Genomic DNA, 24,406 nt, shown 5'->3' with positions numbered 1-24,406 from the left:
CAGAATGACTTCGGTCGAAAGAAATTGATCAATAATACGCCAGCCAATGCATAAACATACAACCCACGGAACTGATGTTTTCCAATCGATTGCTGATGATGGTTCAGATGACTCTGAGCACTATGGGACTTAACTTCTGAGGTCATCAGTCCCCTAGAACTTAGAACTACTTAAACCTAACTGACCTAAGGACATCACACACAAGCATACCCAAGGCAGGATTCGAACCTGCGACCGTAGCGGTCGCGCGGTTCAGGACTGTAGCACCTAGAACCGCTCGGCCACAGTGGCAGCAATCGATAGCTCCCACAGACTGGTTTCACTGGAAAGAACGAATGTATAATTCAACCGATACGTGGAACTAATCCGAACTGTATTCATTAGTTATTCCCATCACCATCTGACATCTTCCGCTGATGGAGGTAGTGACATTTTGCTGAAAACTTTATACTCTTGATCGTAACAAAGTGAAATTTGAATTCGCTAATTACCTCATTGGGCTCACTGACAACTGTCTATTGCTTAACACGTAGCGCTACTGAGGAACTTAGAGACTCTTCTAAACACGAGTAGAATAGGTATTCACCGGTAATCTGGACACGTAGCTTACGGCTACACAACAGTATTCACAATCAAGACTAATAGGCATATTTTTTTAATATCGAAATGACATACGATAGTATCAGGTCTCATAACAGTTAGGAATGATTCCATCAGAAGGGATTTGAATGTTTTTACCTTTTTCCATCATCGTTGCTACAGTGATCGTTTTTTTGTGCCAGTTGAAATTATAAGGTTAGAGCACTACTGAAGGTGCTAGTTGTAATTTTTCTTCGGGTAGTATGTGTGCTACAAGTTCAACACTTCTCTTCAAAATTTTAGTTTATCGGATCTAACAGCATGAGACGTTATTTTGTAGTGTAAAATATTCCAAGGGGCTTCTGGATCTCTTATATGACAACAATCTGTTGTGGTCGCCTTACTTAAAGAACCTCAACTACATTAAACTTTTGTGTCATCGGTGCTAGATTGTATGTGTGTCATTACTCGTATATGGGGTTTTTGTTTATGATATGATTGGCGCTAGAAATTATGCTTGTCAGCATCCCTCTTTCCAAGAGAGGCCTCAGGCATCAGTCTTCGTACTGCATTTTTATCTGCAAATGTTGCTCAAAAGGTACTGACGCTGATGCTCTTTTTTTTACGGATGCTCTGCCATCAGTGTGATTTGCAGTTATTGCTGCCGATTTTTGAAATCATTTTTGATAGAAATCAGCGACCACAATGTAATATTTGAAATTAATTATAAAATTCTAGACCACACGGTACGTTTATTAAAAAGTGAGTGATGTCGATCATTACATGAGCATCTTCAAACTTACAGCCATACTGTTGGACGATAGCTGTGGAGTAGGAACGGTAGAATGACTATAGTCAGTGGCTCTATGTGCAGCCATTATCAATCAGTATAGTAGTAGGCTGAAAATAGTCACGTAACGATAGAAACCAATCACTAAATAAAAGTTCCTTGTAATCTAGACTGTTCTGTAATTAATTTGAAATAGAGTTTCGTATTGGACTGATAAAAGTGGATACCAGGGGCAAGGAGGATGCACGTTTTCACCGACTGGATAGCTCGTCGTTGCAGAGTCTGCTCGATGATGCAGGCCATCTGTAAACGACGACATGTATATTTTGAGCCCGGTGATAGGTAAGCAAAACCAGCTGATGCTTCATCAGCAAATTAAACACTGGTATGCCCGTTTTGAAGCAGACACGAGAGAGTCTCACACTTTTTATGTGATTAATTTATTATTATTATTATTATTATTATTATTATTATTATTATTATTATTATTATTATTATTATTGAGCTACCAGTTCTCCGAGTGGCTTGATGCGGTCCGTCACGAATTCTTCACTTGCGTCAATCTCTTCAACAGGGAGTAGCATTGCATTGTAAATGGTCAAAGGGTAGGCCTATATCACACTTACTGCTAATCACTCGTACAGGATCTGCAAAGAAGCTTGGACGAAATGCGTATTATAATTTTGAATATTTAGATCTCGAAAAGTACTGCTTTAATGAGTACGTAACGAGCCGCTGTGATATATTTTGACAATTGTATCAAAATTTTCTTGCCACATCAGTTCATTTCATGCCTTGGAGAATTTGAAATACCAGTTTCCTTTTTCATCCTTTAGTAAGCTGGGCTACATCATTTGAAACACAATGAGTTTAGTTGTTGCTAGTACTCTCAAATGGCTGTTTGGTTCAAATGGCTCTGAGAACTATGCGACTTAACTTCTGAGGTCATCAGTCGCCTAGAACTTAGAACTAATTAAACCTAACTAACCTAAGGACAACACACACATCCATGCCCGAGGCAGGATTCGAACCTGCGACCATAGCGGTCACGCGGTTCCAGACTGAAGCGCCTTTAACCGCACGGCCACACCGGCCGGCCTAGTACTCTCATTGTCCTTTCACTGGAACAGTGAAAAGCAGAACTGGCTAGCTTGGTCTTTCTTGGTGTTAGGTTAGTACATGGGCTACTCCATACATGGTTATTACGGAAACCAAAGGGACATCGACACGATATCTACCTTTTCCGCAATTGGTAAACGGTTCATTTTAACACGGGTAATGTATCACGAAGCAAATACCGTCCGCACTGCCGAATGTTACGTGATACCACGTACTTATACGTTTGTGACTGTTACAGCGCCATATATCACAAAGCGAAAAAAGTGGTCCAACTAAAACATTCGTATTTCTTTACGTACTACACGAATAAGTAATAAAACAAAATGGGGTTCCTGTTTAGAAAAACGTAGCTGACATCCGTTTGACCTATGGCAGCGCCATCTAGTAGGCTAACCATATTGCCATCTGGTTTCCCCCTTCAAGCTAGACAAGTTTCGTTCTTTGTAGTTTTTTCATTTGACCCTTATTTCGTGAGATATTTGGCCCGGTCACGACCAACGGACCACCCTGTATATGATCACCTCATACAGTTCATTATATACCACGCAAAGACATAAAGCATTGTTCTGAAATTCTTTATCTGGGAACGTTAATAATTCTATTGTCCATTCTACTGAAGAAATCATAGCAACCAAACTTTGAGCATTGAATCAGGAATGACAAATATTCTGCTGTTCAAAAATACAGACGAATCTGAACTTCAGTGACGCAAAAGATAGTCGAGAAAGCCCACCCTGCGGCTGATTTATCATCCAGAGTACCGTATCAGCAGCCTTGTGTTAGACGGATTACTCACGGGAGCCACAAGTAATCAATGCTGTCTATCCATCACCGTCTCCATCCCACGGGTGAATGCACATCCCTGCGCTCTGTCCACCATTAGCTTGATGACTGGTCACACACAGATGCACAGATACACTGGTGATTCTGAGAAATAACACACGTTCCGTCGCAGTGTGTGAAACGTATCGGCAACTGAACTGGACGTGGATGCAAAAAGTCTAATACCGCTGCAAAATTATTGAGGCTTTCGTGGAAATTTGTTCGTTGCAGCTTTCGTCTTGGGATCTTCGGCCGATATTTATTTAATAATTTTGCTGATGTCACACCAGCACATGTGGCTGGCATTGTCATTCTCCATTGCTGGTGGAGGACCGTATTTGAATCCGTGCGAATAGGGACAGACTGGTTAAAACAGATAGCGGTATTTTAGTTCCCCTTAGTTCTGAATAAGCGGTATTTTTCGGTATTTATTTGGTCTCAGTTACAACAGGTACTTTTTTTCTAATAATCAGGTAAAAAAACTGGCTGGAATTTTATGTTTTTATTACAACTTTTTTTTAAGAAGGAGTAATGCATATTTGTAAAATTTCATGGCTTTGAAATATTGGGCTATTACAGGAAATAAGAAAAGCGACCATTGCTATTTTAGTAAGAGTTAAAACAGTTAGAGACTAGCAAGAAGTATGTTAGAATCGATACAGAATTACTGAGACAATAATTTGCCTGTTGCCGTGTGGTGTGCCCCACTAGACGATTGCGTGTAGGTGCAGTGTGGAAGACTTGCCCCTACTCTACACGGCAGTTTCTCTTTGTAGTCCTCGGCTATAGGTTGCATTGCAAAACGGCATCATTCCCTAGTCTGGAAGTATTTTACGATGTGCGGTAGCAGTGAAGATCAATGCTCCATGTGATTTAAAAGATTAAAAACGGGAGGGGGTAAACCAAGCTTGTGACGCAATAGAAGGGAGAGAAAAAGAACATCCACCACGTCCCTTGGAAGAGAAGACCAAATGATTGATATACCTATAATTTTACTGACATGCCGTGAACCTGGAATAATAACGGCACTCTTAATTTTGTGTTTGCTTCAGGTTGAAAAGTCAACGGCCTTGTGGCAGTGGTAACACAGGTTCCCGTCAGACAACCGATGTTAAGCGCTGTCGGGCTCACCTAGCTCGGATGGGTGACCATCCGGTCTTCCGAGCGCTGTTGGCAAGCGGGGTGCACTCAGCCCTTGTCAGGCAAACTGAGGAGCTACTTGATTGAGAAGTAGCGGCTCCGGTCTCGGAAACTGACATAAGGCAGGGAGAGAGGTGTGCTGACCTGCCCCTCCATATCCGCATCCGGCGACGCCTATCTGCTGAGGTTGACACGGCAGTCGGTCGGTACCGTTGGGTCTTCATGGCCTGTTCGAGAGGAGTTTAGTTTAGTTTAGTTTCAGGTTGAAAAACTGATGGAGTGACTAATGACGATGCAAGGACTTCTGTCATTTTGCTTTTGCCATCGCCACGCCGGGCTCCATCAACTTCGCCGTCCTCACTGAGACCTCCTATCGATCTAGACCTGCTTGTTCTGCACCTTTGTTAGAGTTCTTCAAGCTGGAAATAACAGCAATAAAAATATCGGTTATTTCAAAATTATGTTCGAAATTCAGAGAAAAATAAGGGTAAGCTATAAAGCAAGATGGGTAATGTATATTATGTACAAGAGCACAGAGGGTACAGTGAGAGTGGAAAACGAAGGACGAAATGTTCGGATTGAAAAGGGTGTAAGACAGGGATGTAGTCTTTTTCCCCTACTGTTCAATCTATACAATGAGGAAGCAGTGAAAAGAAATCAATGATAAGATTCGATGACGATGTTCGTATCCTCACTGAAAGTGAAGAGTATTTAGAGGATGTGTTGAATGAACGAAACAGAATAATGAGTACAGGACATGGATTGAGAGTAAATCGAAGAAAGACGAAATTAATGAGAAGCAGCAGAAATGAGAACAGCCAGAAACTTATCGTCACGGTTGGTGATCATGAAGTAGATGAAGATAAGGAATTCTGCTATCTAGGCAGCAAAATAACTTGTAACGCATGGAGCAAGGAGGACATAAAAACAAATTGGCACTGACAAAAAGGACTTTCTTAGGCAGGAGAAGTGTGCGAGCATCTCATATAGGTGTTAACTGCAAGAAGATATTTCTGAAGTATGTTTGGTACGCAGTATTGTATGGTAGTGAAAAATGGACTATGTGAAAACCGGAACAGAAGAAAATCTAAGCATTTCAGATGTGGTGCTACAGAAGAATGTCGAAAATTAGGTGGACTGATAAGGCAAGGAATAAGGAAGTGTTCCTGAGAATCGGTGAGGAAAGGAACAGATGGAAAACACTGACGAGAAGAAGGGCGTTAGTTAACACATCATGGAACAGCTACGATAGTACTAGAGGGAACCGTAGAGAGTAAAAACTGTAGAGGAATACCGAGATTGAAATACAACCAGTAAATAATTGAAGAAGTGGTTTGCAAGTGCTGCTCTGCGATGAAGAGACTGCCACAGAAGAGCAATTTATGGCGGGCCGTATCATATCTGTGAGAAGACCGATGGCTCAGAAAGGAAAATAAATAAATAAATGTGCAGTGTATATACACCATACGCAGGGCGCACAAACTGTGCGGACAGCACGTGGGGCAAATAGCAATATTTTTAGGAAGTTTCAATAGAGGTGCCTCTGTTTACATTCTGCAGAGCTGTGAACATAGTTTATTGTGTTTTTTTCAAGAGAGATATGATTTTTTATATGGGACCATAGTTTTTTTAGGATGCACTGGAATCACTTAATCCAGCTGTGTATGAATCAGTTTAAATCACGTCTCTATCACGTTTAGTTTGGGAGCTACAACTTTTCAAAGTTTCAGGGGCGCAGACCACAAGCTGTACATAACGCGATGAGTTTTCTAAAGACGCTGCGGACGGAATGTAACGTTACCGGTGTCACTAAGGCCGGTATTACACTATCAAATTTCTTTGTCCAATATCTTTGTCAAATATATTTGATAGTGTAATAGGGATTTTGTCAAATGTCGTCCAATATTTGATCAAATCTAGGGCCTCGCTGTATATTTGATCAAAGAAACCGCTTGTCTTCTGTTCACTGCAATGTGACATGTTACCACATGGAGCGCTAGCATCGCTGCAGCGTTCTGTCGTCTGTAGTGTTTTTATAACCATTGCCGGTAAATACAATTGGTGTGTGCCGACAACCACAAAATTAATAGAGATGTCTGAAGCTGATGAGGCGCTTTACAACGTGAGGCACCCTGAATACAAAAATTGATTAAGAAGATTGGAGACCTAACATGACCTAACCTAACCTATCCTAACATAACCCTCTCCTGTAGCAAGGAATCAGAGTATTATAGTGAGCCTGTCTTCTGAAGATGTAGCAGTTCTTAAGTGAATATTGTGCTTTGTGATATGAGGATACACTTCATTGAGCACATACAGAAATGTATGCTCATCAATTCTTAAGTAATTGATGTACGACTTGACGTCTTCCACTGTAAGCTCACGTAACAAGTTTTGTTGAATGCTTTTATCGTGTCGTCGTAAAACCCACGGCTTCACCCAGATTAGATTAGTTTTTCGTTCCATAGATCCGTGCTGAGGAGATCCTCGTGGATATGGAACATGTCGATTTTTTTAAAGCTGAAATAACAATACTAATAGTATGAATAAATACATCATTTGTTTCTATTAAAAATTTCGCCATTGGAGTAGAAGGAGTTGGCCAGTAGTAATTCTTTCAGGCTCCTTTTAAACTGATCTTTATTTCTAACTAAATTTTTTATGTTTCCTGGCAAATTATTGAAGATGAGTGTTCCTGAGTAGTGGACCCCTTTTTGAACTAAAGTAAGTGCTTTTAAGTCCTTGTGTAGATCATTTTTGTTCCTGGTATTGTATGTATGAACTGAGTTGTTTGTTGGAAAAAGAGATATATTATTTACGACAAATTTCATTAAGAAGTAAATATACTGAGAGGCAGTAGTTAGTATACCCAGTTCTTTGAAGAGGTTTCTGCAGGAGGTCCGTGAATTTACTCCACAAATAATACGTATTACACGCTTTTGGACCTTGAAAACTTTTGTTTGACTTCAAGATTTACCCCAAAATATTATCCCATATGACATTATGGAATGAAAGTATGCAAGCTTCTTCATTTTTATGTTGCCTATGTCTGCTAACACTCGAACTGCAAATACAGATTTGTTAAGGCCTTTCTGCAGTTCTGTGGTGTGCTCCTCCCAACCGAATTTATTATCAAGTTGTAATCCCAGGACTTTTAAGACTGTCAACCTCGTATGTATGGTTCCATTTTTTCCCCCCACTTCTTTTCCGCATGTGCACACAATGCAATTGGAGTACGTAGAACTGCTGCGGTTAATAACAAGTTGTTGTCAGCCATCTTGAACTTTGACGAAAAATTTGATGACAGTGTAATACCCCTTCTAGCGCTACGTCAAAGATCTTTGTCAAATATATTGGACGGAATATTGGATCACATCTTTGATCAAATCTTTGACAAAGAAATTTGATAGTGTAATACCGGCCTAAGCGATAAGCTTCCTCGATGCGCTGTTTGGACTCCCGTCTGTCTCAGTACACGACCATATACGCGACAGGTCGAACCACACAAACAAACGGGGTTCACTGTGCTGCGTCGGAGTAGATGGCATGCACGTACAATGAGAACTTTGACATGTTACTGATGCCTGAGGAATGCCGACACGATGCTGCTGAAGCAGCCGTGGCGTTTGCCGTGAGATATCCTAGAAGAAGAGCTCCGACTAGTGATTTGACAGTCGACCATTTTTAACAATCGATTTGTCAGTCGATTGTTTATTCGTCCAGTAGATTTTTTCAGACGAATGAAACAACTGAATGAAACTAGTCTCTGCGACCATGTCAGCTATATGAATATTTTCGCTCACCCACCGCGTATGAGTGCTTTCACTCAATGTGATACAACCGACTGAAACAAGTCTCCGTCGTTCACGGTCGATACATGAATGTTTTAATGTAAATTTTTTGCTGGTTTCAAAAGTTTAATATCTGCTGCTGCACTGGAGATTTGTATATATGAATGAACAGTCCCTTTATAACACGTTTTTATTAGATCAGTTTCTTGTCTGTTCTTTTCCTGGTTGGGGTTGTTTTGGCGAAGGAGACCAGACAGCGAGGTCATCGGTCTCATCGGATAAGGGAAGGATGGGGAAGGAAATCGGCCGTGCCCTTTGGAAGGAACCATCCCGGCAATTGCCTGGAGCGATTTAAGGGCTTTTTCCGGCACAAAGACTGATTTTAAATTAGCTTCACGTTAAGCTAGAGACTTTAAACTTTCAACATAGCTCAGAAATGGATGACACTGTAATATTAACTCGCTTTCGAGTCTGATGTGTAGCGAAAGGCACTTTTTTCTGGTCTGTCTGTCTGTCTGTCTGTTCGGGCCGGTCGGTGTGGCCGAGCGGTTCTAGGCGCTTCAGTCTGGAACCGCGGGACCGCTGCGGCCGCAGGTTCGAATCCTACCACGGGCATGGATGTGTGTGATGTCCTTAGGTTCGTTAGGTTTAAGTAGCTCTAACTTCTAGGGGACCGATGACCTCAAATGTTAAGTCCCATAGTGCTGGAACCATTTGAGGCATTTTTCGTGACTGTTCGATACAAATTTTGCAATTGATTTTAAACAAAATTCGCTATAAGCTAAAGACTTGAAACTTTCAACTTAACCCAGTATTGGATGGCAATGCTGTATTAACTCGGTTTCTTTTCTCTGTGTATGGCGGAGAGTACGTAATTGGTGTACCACTGCTATTTCCCTGTTTTCTTGTTGCAGTCGCGATTGTTTCGCTGTTAAGAACGGCTACTGCTAAGCTTCCATGTGAGCTCTATTCTCTCTCATTTTTACATTGGCGGTCTTTTCGCGAGATATGCCTATGAGGAAGCAATATATTGGTAGACCGTGTTGAAGAGAAACTGAAATCTTTCAAATGGCTCTGAGCACTGTGGGACTTAACATCTGAAGTCATCAATCCCCTAGAACTTAGAACGACTTAAACCCAACTAACCTAAGGACATCACACACATCCATGCTCGAGGCAGATTCGAACCTGCGACAGTAGCGGTCGCGCCGTTCCAGACTGAAGCGCCTAGAACCGCTCGGCCACACCGTACGGCCAAAAACTGAAATAACCCTGAAATTTGTCACAGGTCTTTGTTGTAATCTCATCGAAATGTTTAAATCAGTTGAAAAATTTCCCACTCGCAGGACTAAAAAGCAGAAAATAACTGCTTAAGTACAGAAACTTTTCAATATAAAACGGTTTTAAAACGGCCTAATAAGTATTAAATAATCTCTTCTAGCCCCATACAGATTCCTAACGTCATGTAGATAGGCCAGAAAGATCGTGCATGTGAAGTTTTAATAGCTACGTCACTACCTGTAAAATTGCAAACGACCAGAAGTTAGCACATAGTGTGGGATGGTTGGTACAGATCAGATTTGTCACCCAGGTCCTGCGGGGGCCCATTACATTTTTTTTTCTTCAGGCGGGACCTGTACGAACTTTGAGCTCGCATCACAGCAGCCATAGCACACTTTAATGAATACATCCTGGGCCGAACATAGAAATGTAATATCGCTTAGATAGCCTATGTGATACAGATGGCACACACATTTGAAGTGATCATTCGTTCCTCCATCCCCTTTTTTCGTAACAGTCACTATTTTCCTAACTCTCTCCTGAATTTTTTTAAAAGTAATTCGGGACACATATTTGTCCTGGACTTACCAGTTATGAAACGCTATGTCCCGAATTATGTGTTCATTTCACCTGTATCGGTATGCCGTTACTGAAAGGGTACTCTTCCAAATGAATAATGTATGGGACAGTGACAAAACACAACTTTTTGTAGAAATTAAGAAAGCAATGTTAGTGACTAGAGTGAATTATTATAAAACTCGAGTTGAATGATTTCATAATGCTGTTGAAGAATACACAAATGCCGAAGAAAATTTACAGCACTGATGAATACTGTATGTCTGCACGCACTCCTTCACCTTAGAAGGTGCTAGTAAAATACAAATTAATGCATTTTTTATAAAAAATTAAAGTGATGGTTTGCATTCATTACATTCAATTAATACTTTTCTTGCAATATCAAAATTTTTTTATGTACTCCGAATTTGCCTCTAGCAAATGTGGTCACCTTAGCACACTGAATTGTGTTACGCGCCGCACGGGATTAAACTGAGCGGTCTAGGGCGCTGCAGTCATGGACTGTGAGGCTGGTCCCGGCGGAGGTTCGAATCCTCCCTCGGGCAAGGGTGTGTGTGTTTGTCCTAAGGATGATTTAGGTTAAGTAGTGTGTAAGCTTAGGGACTGATGACGTTAGCAGTTAAGTCCCATAAGATTTCACGCACACTTCACTTCACTGTGTTACGCGGCTACTAAAACCTTAGGTATATATGAACATTGTACCGTTAACCACACTTTTTTACCTATCCTCATTTCTAAATTATATGTGATAAAAGTTGTAAAGCCGGCCGGGGTGGCAGAGCGGTTCTAGGCGCTACAGTCTGGAACCGCGCGACCGCTACGGTCGCAGGTTCGAATCCTGCTTCGGGCATGGATGTGTGTGTCGTCCTTAGGTTGGTTAGGTTTAAGTAGTTCTAAGTTCTCCTGGACTGATGACCTTAGAAATTAAGTCTCATAGTGCTCAGAGCCATATGAAACATTTTTAAACTTGTAAAGACAATTTGGAACACCCATTATTCCCATACTTTTTTATTGAGTCAATGAGAAGTCCCCGACAGTGAGAAGCCGCCGACAATGGGCGATCGCATACACCACGACGTCGCCCCATCCGCCAGACAACTGCATATCTGAAATGTGATTTTCCTTCTACTCACAGAGCTGTATAAAACTGATTTCATTTACGTTCATTTTTCTTATTGCAAATCTGTGCTACGTCTGAAGAAGAACGCCTCTATAACGCGCTTTTACAAATCCTTGTCACTCTAATGTGCAGTTTATATCTGCTGGTCGGATGTAGGCGAGCGCCCGCTGGCATTGTCGGCACTGAAACGCACGCGAGAAAACATTTCACCTCTCATGCTCCCGCTCCCCGCGCAACATCGTGGCCATCGACCAACACATCGTTACAAACTGTTTGTGTTCGGGAAAATAATCCGGTTTGACCCAGATGTCCAGGGTTTTCGAAGTTTTTGTTTGAGGTCGGCAGGTGATGGCTGGCCTACCCCAGAGATACGTTAGGTTAATTAGTTACGGGTTAATGGCACATGGAACAGTTTAATCCACAACAGTACATGAATCAGTTCTAAATGATGAAAAGAAAAATAACTCCATTCAGTACTTAATTAAATGAACATATGTACTGCTCATTTTAACTTTGGCATACCACTGAGATATATCTTCCCTAAAGATCACCCTCCATCTGTATAATGTTGCACGGCTTTAGTTCAGCTAATTAAATTATTGCAGGCTGGTTTCACTCAGAAGAATGAACTGATAGCTCGGTCATCTAAAATACTAGAGAGTGGTTTCAGTTAAATCAGTTTAATAACTCACGGCTGCAAAATACTAACACGAATTCTTTACAGACGTTTGGAAAAACTGGTAGAAGCCGACCTCGGGGAAGATCTGTTTGGATTTCGTAGAAATGTTGGAACACATGAGGTAATACTGACCCTACGACTTATCTTAGAAGATAGATAAAGGAAACTGAAACCTACGTTTCTAGCATTTGTAGACTTAGAGAAAGCTTTTTATAATGTTGATTGGAATACTCTATTTCAAATTCTGAAGGTAACAGGGGAAAAATACAGGGGGCGAAAGGCTATTTACAATTTGTACAGAAACCAGATGGAATGAAAGAGATGCAGTGGTTGGGAAGGGAGTGACACAGGGTTGTAGCCTATTCCCGATGTTATTCAATCTGTATATTGAGCAAGCATTAAAGGAAACAAAAGAAAAATTCGGAGTAGGAATTAAAATCCATGAAGAAGAAAAGAAACTTTGAGGTTCGCCGATGACATTGTAATTCTATCAGAGACACCAAGGGACCTGCAAGAGCAGTTGAATGGAATGGACAGTGTCTTCAAAGGAGGATATAAGATGGACATTAACAAAAGCAAAACGAGGATAATGGAATGTAATCGAATTAAATCGGGCGATGTTGCGAAAATTAGATTTGGAAAGGAGACACTTAAAGTAGTAAATGAGTTTTGCTATGTGGGGGGGCAAAATAACTAATGATGGTAGAATTAGAGAGGATATAAAATGTAGACTGGCAATGGCAAGAAAAACGTTTCTGAAGAAGAGAAATTTGTTAACATCGAGAATAGATTTAAGTGTCAGGAAGTCGTTTCTGAAAGTATGTGTGTGGAGTGTAGCCATGTATTTAAGTGAAACATGGACGATAAATAGTTTAGACAAGAAGAGAATAGAGACTTTCGAAACGTGGTGCTGCAGAACAATGCTGAAGATTCGATGTGTAGATCACATAACTAATAAGGAGCTATTGAATAGAATTGGGGAGAAGAGAAATTTGTGGCACAATTTGACTAGGAGAAGGGATCGGTTGGTAGGACATGTTATGAGGCATCAAGGGATCACCAGTTTAGTATTGGAGGTCAGCGTGGAGGGCAAAAATTGCCGAGGGAGACCAAGAGATGAATGCACTAAGCAGATTCAGAAGGATGTAGGTTGCAATAGGTACTGGGAGATGAAGAATCTTGCACAAGATAGAGTAGCATTGAGAGCTGCATCAAACCAGACTCTGGGCTGAAGGCCACAACAACAACAACAACAACAACTAACAGCAAGATTCCCATGTCAGTTTACAAGACGTTGGTACAGTCGCTGCTATCAGCGTTACATCTATATTGCGGGTGGTACAGGGTCACAAGTTTTAAGCGGATCGCCTGTCACTGACCCAGGAGCTGCAGGAGAACAATTTCAATCACAGTTACTTCCTATGAATTGGCCATGCGTAATTTCACTTTGGACTATTTGCAAAGTGTTACATTCTCTGATGAGTCCACGTTTACAAATTATGGGGCAGTGAACCATCATAACAAACACTACTGGGCCGCAGACAATCCTCGGTGGGTACGATCTGTCTAACATCAGTGTCGGGGGTCTATTAACGTATGGCGTAAAATCTTTTGGAATTAAATCATCCGTCCAAACTATTTCACAGGTACATTGTCAGGTGAGATGTATCAGGCTTTTATAGTGGACAGTTTGGTTGATCTCCTCGAACAGTCGTGTCCAGACGTCAGAGTCCATAAATTGATAAAGCACTACGGTTACCCAGCCCAATCTCCGCATATTCTTATGGAAGAACTGAACAATAGTTTCGCTAGCAGATGGTTGGGGCGCCATGGCCCTTATGAATGATCCGCACGGTCGCCCGATTTAACACAAGTAGATTTCTTTTCGTGGAGGTATCTAAAGAATCGTGTATGTAAAGAATCGTGTTTATCTCACTGAGCCCAGATTACCTAAAATGGCGCATCAAGATAGCACATCGCTCCGTGACACCGGCGACGTTACATCTCGTCTACAGATTCTTTAGAGGGCGCATTGCACTGTACATTCAGGAACATGGACACACATTTGAACACCTCATTTAAATAAACATTCCGTCGACAGAACATCCATAACCACACACACACGTATTATGTGCAGCATGTTATCGCTGTCCCTGAAACTTTGAAAGGTAGTAGCTCCCAGACTAAACGTGATTTAAATTTATTTGTACACAGCTGGTTTAAATGATTCCAATGCATGATAGAAATAACTATTTTCCCATTTAAAAAATTGTATCTCTTTACCGTAAATCTTTCGAAAATGACACAATAAACTGCATTCATAGCTCTGCAGAAAGTGTAAGTAACATTCCTTATGCTGACATACAGCAGTCACCTTTCCCAACACCTATTACTTTGTAAGTTACTGAGGCAAACACTTTTACTGATATATATAGTACAGTTTTTAGCAAACAGATGCCTTCTGTAAATTCTTAAACTGACCCTGTATTGGATCGAGTCCAATAGGTATGAACGCATACATTGGAAATTGGTCGTAAAATCAGCCTCTACGGTCTTGTTAGCTTTAACACTTACACGGTTTGCTACAGTGCGAACACAGGCATCGATGCATTACTCCTCGTTGCCTATATTTACGCTGTTGTGGACATACTCCACAGTTTCCTAGTATTTCCCTCTTACATACGGATGCCAATGGCATGATCAGTTCGTTACAATTGATAATGCATAGTATAGGTGTTAAAGTCCCGCAGGAATTTTGCATCCCCTAAATTAACTTTTCTTCATAGACTATGCTATGACATCTCTAGCTACTGTCGAAGTACCTTCCCACAGCATATATCAGCCTATGTAAAATATACGCGAGGTGCGTGCACTGCCAATGCATGCTGCATACGTAGTGTACTTGTGACGTAATTGTAGAGTAATTGTGGTTTAATTGCAGTGTCACGGTCCCAATTTAGCAATTATACAGCCAGTTTACCAGTCTCCGGATTTGATGTGCTACCAAATTGGCTCTTTTTTTTTATCAATTTGCCTATAGCGTAGCTATTACTACCAGTATCCAGATTTGATGCCACTCGACTGAAATTTATCCGACTATTCTACCATGTAATTAATTTATACTGTCAAAGTATCTTACCTTCGTCATTTGTTTTATTCTGATCACAATTACTGTTCCAGATAGCTCACTACAGGGCACACACCTCGTCTGGCGAGCTACCGCCCATGTTAAATAACACAGATTCTGTCGAGCACTGAATTAACTATGGATGTTGAAATGATATTAGGCGGGTGTGTGTGCCGGATGTGAGACGTCGACATACGTTTCGGATACATTAGGGCCAAAAATTACTTTATTATAACAAGTACAGTAGGACTGAGCTATAATGGAGAGAATATTGCCCGAAAACAGTGAGAGTCCATTCATCCTAGAAATAAATACGCAGACGTCATTGTAGCATAATTGGGTATATTTTCAGTGTAGTGACACCAATTTACCAATTAAGCAACCAGTTTACCAAATTCCTGATTTGGCATCCTGTCCAGTTTCCAGTTACCTTTTTTTCAATTTTCCTATTGTACAGCCAGTACTACCAGTTTCTGGTACCTGGTTTGGTGCCATTCGAGTAACAGTTTGCTGACAATGCTATGAAGTCATTTTTCTATACTATCGAAGTATGTTTCCTCTGTCGGTATTTTTACCCTGCTTCTCACTATAGGACCTAATCTCTTCACTACAGAGCAGACATACCCGATAGGGAGCAACAGCGCATGACTGATAAATAATACAGGTAGGAACGAGCTCTAAGTTCATTACAGACATTGACGTGAAGTTACGCCAGTGTGTGTATCGTATATGAGACGTCTACATTACACTGACGTCATGAAAGCGTGGCGCATGTGTGCAGCACGTCTGTAACGTCGTCAGATTGTTCAGATAATTTTAGACAAAGATTAATTTTTTGTAACTAATACCCGACCACTGAGCTAGAAAGGAGAGCAGAAGTGGGAGTCCCTTTAACTTTGAAGTACACCCGTTATGTGACACTGTTGTGCAACACTGATTTCCGAATATGATGTGATCTGAGTTCGTTTCAGTGCTACTTTAAGATGAGCTAATTTATAAATCAATGATAAATGCCATTACACGCAAGCAGTTCGAACAAGGGCAGAGCACACACTTCAGCATCACAACAAGGTCATTCACTGCTATCGATCATTTGCCGATCTGGATTCATCCTCCAGGACGAGCGATGCCCGAAATGAAACTGCCATAATAGGTGCTGAGTAAGGCTAACCACGCAATGTACAGCCACCTTGCAGTATTCGAACATTATGACAGCGTCCAGGAACGGGTGAATCACGTTACCAAGTATTTTCACAATACCAATGAAACATTCATTCAACAGCTTTCAGGCCAACTGACAAGGTAGTCTTTACCTCCTCACTTTTGACATTCTTTAATTTAACCTGGCGCTTGCTATATTCATTGCTTTCCTGGGTGAGGTTTAGAACTGAGGAGCACTCTGGATATGGAAATGGAGACGCAAGTGGCATGGGACAGGTCTATAAAGAATATCTGAGGTACGGACACCTACGCGCCATACAATGGAAAAATCCTTTAATAGGGAAGGATTACTCTTTAGAGATGGATGTGGCTGATTTTAAAAGTTTACGCAATGAGAACCAGAATTATTTTAGATTAAAAAAATTTAAAGTAAGATTGCTCTCCAAATTTAACAATTGTATCTTTGTTTTGTAGTATTTTAGATAATCATCGCGTTTTTAAAATAATGTACACCGCAATGCAAGGAGATTTCTGGTCAGTTAAGTCGTGTTTTTTGACCGTGTCAGGCAGGCCGGTATGGCCGAGCGCTTCTAGGCGCTTAAGTCTGGAAACGCGTGACCGCTACGGTCGCAGGTTCGACTCCTGCCTCGGGCATGGATGTGTGTGATGTCCTTAGGTTAGTTAGGTTTAAGTAGTTCCAAGTTCTAATCTAGGGGACTGATGACCTCTGATGTTAAGTCCCATAGTGGTTCAAATGGTTCAAATGGCTCTGAGCACTATGGGACTTAACATCTGAGGTCATCAGTCCCCTAGAACTTAGAACTACTTAAACCTAACTAACCTAAGGACATCACACACATCCATGCCCGAGGCAGGATTCGAACATGCGACCGTAGCAGTCGCGCGCTTCCAGGCTGAAGCGCCTAGAACCGCTCGGCCACACCGGCCGGCAGTCCCATAGTGCTCAGAGCCTTCGAGAATCGTCAAGCCATGCGTCTTGTCTTTTTTCCATTTACAGTGGTGTCCTAAATTAAAGCAACAAACGGAAATTTTGCAAGTATGCGTTTATTTTGCCACGAAAAAGTGTAAATAGGTGATAGAAAAGTAGAAACAATGTAAATAACAAAAATGGTTCAAATGGCTCTAAGCACTATGGGACTTAACATCCGTGGTCATCAGTCCCCTAGGACTTAGAACTACTTAAAAATATTAATAGACTCTCGCAGCTGAGGCTGGCTGACGCAATCGTGGCGGCGCGCCAGCGGACGCGCACACCCTAGAACAACCCGGTGTGCGCGTACGGGATAACGTTCCGCTGGCATTGTGAAAATATTCTAAGTCCAAGCTACTGCAAATACTATACAAGCGAGCGAGAGCCGCGCAGAGGCTCATTCGCGCTGCTCCTCCTGCGCAGGCAACTGCACTGAACGCCGCCACGATGCCTTACAGGAGAATTCGTCGCCGTTCTAAACAAACAGTTTATAAAACGATCAAGAACATCGAGTTCGCCACAACAGCAGGATTCAAGAAAAACCGTATTCCAGTGAAGAGTGTTGCAGCCCACGCTCTCGTCGACGGACCTTGTGTTTTCTGTGAGCCAACCATTACCATGACCAAAAGTATCATTAATGTCAACTAACCTAAGGACATCACACACATCCATGCCCGAGGCACGATTCGAACCTGCGACCGTAGCGGTTACGCGGTTCTAGACTGAAGCGCCTAGAACCGCACGGCCACACCGGCCGGCTGTAAATAACACAGATCGTAAGCAACAGCAACATGCACATCAGTGGACGAAAATGTTCTTCGTTTCTTCCAACGTAAGAGCTTTGCACACACATTCCGACAACTGGTTAATATGGTCACTACGGGTTGCGACCAACTCTGGTAGCAATCAAGGCCTGCCAGCGACAGAACATGATATGAATAACGTCATCAATGTCATGTTGAGGCAATAACGCCCATTCTTCCTGTGGAGCTGCTCGCATGTGTTGGAGAATGGTTGGCGGATGCCGACGTAATGCAACCATGCTCCCTAGTGAGTTCCAGATAAGCTCTATGGGATTCAAAGCGGGCGAGCGAGCAGGCCAGGCCCTGCATGCCGTATCATCTGTTTCCAAGAAAAATCTACCACTCGTGCTCTATGAAGTCGAGCATTATCGTCCATCAGTACGGACTCTGGATGCACAATAACTCGCAACAACCGTATATGAGGCCCGATGGCCTCTTCATGATACCTGACAACAATTAAACCTTTCCGATTCACCCTTACAACTTCATTAAGAGATATTCGTGGGTTCAAATAATCCCTACTCATGCCTTTAGCGACTCCTCGATATCGGTCTCTTTCACAATGTTTGCGTCCCGAAATCGTGTTCCACGTTCGCTTCAGATGGGAATTCTTCGAGAACCACTCACCAGACGAATTCGGGACTCATTTGTGAACAGAACATTGGCCCACGATTCGACTGTCTAGGTTGCAGGCTGACGACTCCGATATAGACGTTCCCTACTGTGAAGACGCGTTAGAGGCACACATACAGTAGATCTCTGACAATAAAGGAAATTCTGCCGAAGTCTTCTCTACACCGTTTGCCTCGATACAATTCGTCCAGTGGATGCTGCGAGGGCAGAGGCCAGTTGCTGCGCAGCTCTAAGGAGGTAGCGTTGGGTCCTTACAGTCAAATAACTGTTCTCTCTTTCTGACGTCACACGTTGTCGGCCCTGCCTTGATCTTCATGATAAAGTTTCTGTCTCTATAAACTGTCGCCACATCCGAGAAACAACAGAACGATTTACGTTAAGCCAACGGACCACATGAGACAGCGACCGTCCTGCTTCCGTTCTTGCTATGGTCCTCCACTCTTCTCTTTGCCATACTGCACTGTCTGTGATTATGTACACAGCAGTAGTGGATGTGGGACTATCCCGCAAGCACTGATCCACTTGATAGGTACCCTGACGTCATCGTTGGTGTGTTTCTACGTTGACCGAAATCCCATCTTCCATTCAGAACACGACTGTACAGACATCTGTGACAATTTGTGTGAGTGTATCGTGAATTTGACACAGGACGGGGATTTAGTTGTTTGTTGCTTTAATTTTGGACACCAGTGTATTTATGATAAATAATTCGAGAGAATGGGAGTTGAGTCAGACTGCCTGTGACAATAGAAAAGTTGACATGCATTAATAAGAGTACATTGACTGTGTGCGCTGATTTCGTTTCCTCATTTTAAGAATTTTTTAATTTAGCTTGTTTTTCTGGGTGAGCTTTAAACTTGAGGAGATCACTGGGTACGGAAAAGAGCCGAAAGCGCCACATAAAAAGCGGCACCTTTGGTGTGAGAGAACAGGGCCTCCAGAGATTGCTAGTGTATGAGCGATGGACGTAACTGCTCTTGTGTTGCCTTTGGAAAGTCGCCGCCGCTAGCAACATACTGGCGCCCAGCCTCTTGTGCAATTTTTGCATGTATCTAACTTGGAAAACCCAGCTGAAAGCCTAGAATAGTGCATTTATCTGATAAATATCTCCTGGTTTTCCAAAAATACATGGCGAGACGACTCTAATACACTAGGAATTCAGAAGACACTGCGGAGTTGTAGCTGGCCTCGAAGACTGTTTTTTGGCTTTTCTTGAGGCTTGTGATGCAACACTGGCTGCTGTTTGAGAGAGTTTTTTAACGTTTTGCCTCTCGTTATCGTTATATTCTGTTAAGAAAATAATTACGCCACTGTCGGGCTGGTATGGCTTTGAAGAGGATTGGCTGCCGAGATGTTCGGTGGGAATGAGGGCGCAGACAGTTCTTTACTGACTAGAAAGAAAAGGACTTCGTCTCTGGACATGGAACACTGGAACCGCAGCTTGTATCAGCAGCAAGGGATGCAGTGTTCAGGTCCTCGGCAGAGCGATTCTAGCGTTGTGCTCGATGGCGGCCATCTGCGGTGTCACTGTCCTACTCTTATTGAGCTGACGACGATGGTGATCAGAACTAGCAGCTCCATCATGTTAGAACCATTAAGAACTAGATGTTATGATTAGCGATCGGATTTCCATCCCACGTTCGTCAGCGCATTCTCATTTCCAAGAACAAACTGTCACTGTAGTTTAGGTGTAGGCAGCTCGAGATAAATTTCACATGTCAGATACTTAATTGAGCCGTGTTGCGGCTTGCATTGGTGCCACTGGTAGGTTGGCATCGTGTAATATGGATAGTGGCGTCTTGTTTTCTTGTTGTGTTTACTGGCGCCACTACATTTGCTAGCGTTGTCTGTCCGTGAGTGGCAGCAGCAGTGGTTATCGATATCTAGTACGGTGGTATTATCTTCAGAGGGACATCAAGTGTTTTCCGGGTCGGAGTGTGTCGGGGAGTTCGGTTGGGAAGGAGCAGTAGTGAGATCAGACAGTGCGAGCATGCAAGCACTGCTGGATCGAGGGGCTGTAGTTGTGAGGGCCACAACCTCGTTGTCCACCCGATGAAGAACGTTTGAATTGAGTAAACATTAACGCATTAGTGAAACCTCCACTATATTGAGATCACGCCGTTTGTTCGCGCATTGCTGCTCGCAGGGTAGCTGAGACAAAAGCAACGAGGGGAGTGTTTGGAGTTGGCGAAATTAATTCGCCATCCTCCACTTCTTATTATTAATCACTGAATTTCTTGTGTTATTATTCGTGAAGTTCAACCAGCTGTATTTTTCTGCCTAGTGACCACTAATGCCCAAGTTACCTGCCCTGGAGGTTAGCGACAGTGTACCATTCCTCACCTAGCCGCTGCTGTCTAGTAAGGCGTGTAGTTCAACAGCCTCCTTGATTGTGGTTCAAATATTTTGTTTCTTTTGGACTACTTTGTTCCTAGTGGTTCCTTCTGCTTCTGGATATTCTAAACACCGGATTGTGAAGACGCAGTGCTGTCCGGCGGTTCAGCTATGCCTGGGTTATTCCATCGTTGTGTTGGTTATCAGACGTTAGGTAGATTTGCAAGAGTGTGGGTCTGTGTTTAAACTGTCACTAGTTTAAATTGCCAACCGGTTAAGTGAATACAACTCATGGCTGCCTGTCTCATCGTTTACGAAGTTGAGCGACTTTCCCAGGTCGATCCTTGGAGCACAGTCTGAGGCCCACTTCTCTCTTGATTTGGTCAAATTGTGATGTTTGTGTGTTTTTTAATTTTAATTTTGAATTATTACTGTTTGGGCCTTCAGCCTACAAAGAGTTTAAATTTCTTGTTAATAAGCCTTCAGCCATGAGTGTAACTTGTCTTAAGAAATTTTAATTAGACAAAATATCTTAAGACTGAAATATTGATGATTGTTCTTTAAATATCTCTCGAAGAAGTTTAATTGCTTCTCATAAATTTGCTATCCAGGCCTTCAGCCGGCCTACTGTTTTTTTAAGTTATTAATATTGGGGCCTACAGCCAACAAATAATGCGAATTTTTCGCCAATAAGGCCTTCAGCCGTGAACGCAATTGGTCTTAAGAATTTTAATTAGATAGTCTCTCTTAATAGTGATATTTTGATGTTGTCTTTTTTTAAATTTTAGTATCTCCTGGAGAGGTTTAACTGGTTCTTAAGAATTTGCTATACAGGTCTTCAGCCGTCAAATTGTGTTTTATAACTATTGGGGTCATCAGCTGACAAATAATTTGAATTTCTGGTCAATAAGGCCTACAGCCGCGACCGCAACTTGCTTAAGAATTTTTTTAATTAGCCATTGTGTCTTAACAGTCAAATTTGATAACTGTTCCTTTTGTCAACTTTATTTGCAGTTGTTCCAAATAAAATGTACTTGATTAAAAAAAAAAAGAAAAGAAAACTGAGCAACCAACGGTAACTGATTACGGCCCCGTCCACACAAAATCTTGCCTTTCCCTTAGTACCAGGTCTCAATAATTTTCAACAAATTTTGACCACCACCTAGTAACTTTGACAACCGATAGTTCACTTGTCTGATTCTCATAGTTAATATTCTAGGCTCGAAATTCTCGAGATTTCGTTATTTATTTAGATGCTTGTCCATCGTAGCGCTTATTGTAATAAACTAAAGAGTTCGTTCGAATGACATTTTTTATTCGAATAAATGTTGCCTCCCTCATCATGTTAAAAATATTTCAATGATAGAAATGCAAATTCCCAGCGTACGATTCGCTGCTAGAATCACGAACTTTCATAGCATTAATCAAATCGTTACATATATTTATTCCAGCATTGGATCTCAAAGATGTGTCTGTATCACGATTAGATCTGATTCAGTTAAATTCACTCTTGCAAACGGGGTTTTGAAGCCTTCCTGAAGAATTCGCGGCATTTACTGCAAGGTCGAGGAAATACTGAACGCAATGGAACTTAAGTGCCGACTTCAGATGCAATAGTAACTCATCTGCTCCTGTTTCCTTAGTGTCCTGTTGGCACTGAAACAGAGGTAATCAGTAGAGAAGTTACGCAAAATGAAACTGACACACCTTTCCTCCTTCAACAGGATGGAAAATGTTTATCATTCTGCTGAGAGCCAGGGCACCTGGGTACCTGCGGAAAGGAACAAGGAGACCAAGCAGCGAAGGAGAACTGTAGGGAATATGACGTGACGCAATGAATCCCACCTCTGCTGGCTGTAATTCCGCTATTGAAGCAAAGATCCATACAACTGTTCCATTTGTTTCTAGGGCTTCTTAAGTTCCACCGTACAGTAGCAGTTCCGTTGCTCTTGCTCTGCAGGCTGCCGCTTGTTCTGAGGATGTAATCGCAAATGTTTTATGGTATACACTCAGATGACAGGAGTCACGGGAGACCTCCTAATATGGTGTCGGTCCTCCTTTCACTCGGCGTAGTCCAGCAACTCGACGCGACATGGACCAACCAGGTCGTTGGAAGTCCCCTGTAGAAATATTGAGCCATGCTGTCTCTATAGCCATCCCCAACTGCGATAGTATTGCCGATGCAGGAGTTTCTGCATGAACTGACCTCTCAATTACGTCCATAAATGTTCGATGGGAGTCATGTCGGGCCTCCCCAGTAGCCAAGACATTCACTCGAACTGTCCAGAAACTTTTTCAGGTCAGTCGGGAACAAGTGTGGCACTGAATATCGCATTGTCATTCATAAAAACTCCGTAGTTGTTTGTGAATATGAAGACCATCAATGGCTGCACCCATAAATAAGCCGAGTGATTTCAATGGTGGGTGTCGCGTTTCTGACCTCCAATGTGTCTGACCTCAAGTAAGAGGCTGAAATGTGAGTAAGATGGGTTGTGACGATCTTCACAACGTGCGTCATTACGCAGAATTGTCGTGAATTTTGGTGCCAATGTGGCATCATTAACACACGTTGCACGTCACATGAACTTCAGAGTTCTGGTCTTTCTCCGCATGTGCCTTGCCTGAAGCGTCGTCGTGGGCGAGAATGACCGTAGGCGTCCGTCAGCGAAGCCTAATATTTGACCATTACGTACCTCCTATCTTAAGTGTCTGGAAACGTTTTAGTCTACTGATTTTTGTGAATCGGTGTCCGGCTCGTCCAATTTATTACAGCGATCAGCAGTCATTTTTTGCTGTTCTATTCTTGCCACTACTTTTTATTTATTAATGCCAGTTTTAAAACTGACACATTGCATGATTTTGGTATTTAAGTATATCCCAATGGTTCTGCAATGTACAGCTGGTTAAGATGCTTTGAAGACACGCTGAACACATCTTCACCGAGATCTACAGAGAATATCGTGGTAGGAGTCCATTGTGCGTCACGCCACCATTGTGTCTCCGTACGAAAAACGAATCATTTTGTACGTACGCTAAACGCTTTGTACTCCAGGAGTACAACATGTCTAGACAATGAAGCTCAGGTCACACCGAACAAGGAATTATGCTTTTGAAAAAGGGAAAAGAAATTTGACGTTGTTGCGTCAGTATATGAAAAGTAGTGTAACACCTAAAGCAATGGAACGGTTAGTAAGAAGTTGAAACCATTTAATAAATAGGAGAAGCAGATGTACAAATGCTTCGGTCCCTTTAATAGAGAATGGTGGCAGAATTCTTCACCGTAAGCAAAATGTTAAAAAGTGTTACACTTATCGCTCAAAAATCAGTCTGTTGAAATATTGAAGCACAGCAATGTTCATTCAAGTAGCAGAGCCGTTTAAACCATCTGTCGGCGACAAATGTCACTGCACGGCTTCAGTGTAAGATTTGTGCACATTATGTAGTTGCCACATTCCTCAGT

This window comes from Schistocerca serialis, chromosome 2 (assembly GCF_023864345.2).
Source record: "Schistocerca serialis cubense isolate TAMUIC-IGC-003099 chromosome 2, iqSchSeri2.2, whole genome shotgun sequence".
In the NCBI taxonomy this organism is placed as follows: Eukaryota; Metazoa; Arthropoda; class Insecta; order Orthoptera; family Acrididae; genus Schistocerca; species Schistocerca serialis.
This window is presented reverse-complemented; position numbering follows the sequence as displayed.